We start from the raw sequence: 718 nt of genomic DNA on the forward strand, positions 1-718 counted from the left end.
GTTGAACTTTCTCAGCTTGACTTTCAACTGATCCTAAAAAAAATTATCACCTGCAGGTAAATGTATTGCATTGCTTCTTGTTTTGCTTATTTCTCCCCACCGACCATCCAAATTTCACGATAGTTCGACAAACGTGTTGAAACTGATTCGTATTGGAAGTTGGTGGATTTTTGTGTCTCGACATATAATTTAATCAATTAGATGACTGAGTCAGTCTTGAAATTACTTCGGATTCTTCACAGTTGAAAATTTACTTTCGATTGAATGCAAAGCTCAAGCTCCACGAAATCCAAATCCTGCAAAGGAATTCATGACTTTTAAAGGTATCTACGCTGTGAACAGGATGCGAATCTGCGCAGGGAGACCCCATTGGATTTCAAATCCAACGCCTTAACCTCTCGGCCATCACAGCTGTGACAAGATTATCAATTTTCATAGTAAAACAACTGAATTTATTTGTTGGAAGAACAAATTGTCAAGACCCAAAGATTTCGCCAAATCCTTTGCAGAGACCCAGACGAACGTTACCTTAGCAGATTGACAGGCTTTCACCGCAAACTAGATTCTGACACAGCTGAAGTTGTGGGAATGATTCTTCGTCGAATTATAGAGTCACGGAGGGACACCACACGAAGAGAGGATCATTGTCTCACTGTGTCCGATCGATTTTGACTCAATTGCTCATCATCTGGTGCCAAATTAGCTATGCTGTTGTGTT

The 718-nt window shown here is 40.3% G+C and overlaps 1 non-coding gene across 1 annotated transcript; it reads right to left on the reverse strand.

The window, feature by feature from the left end:
• Positions 1-330: 330 nt before the first annotated feature.
• trnas-uga (transfer RNA serine (anticodon UGA)) lies at positions 331-412 on the reverse strand. The gene has a single exon. It is a non-coding gene; the product is annotated as a tRNA-Ser (tRNA).
• Between the last annotated feature and the right edge of the window lie 306 nt (positions 413-718).

Source organism: Chiloscyllium plagiosum, unplaced genomic scaffold, assembly GCF_037043375.1.
Source record: "Chiloscyllium plagiosum isolate Xiang-an unplaced genomic scaffold, Cpla_swu_hap1 HiC_scaffold_18, whole genome shotgun sequence".
NCBI classification, from domain to species: Eukaryota; Metazoa; Chordata; class Chondrichthyes; order Orectolobiformes; family Hemiscylliidae; genus Chiloscyllium; species Chiloscyllium plagiosum.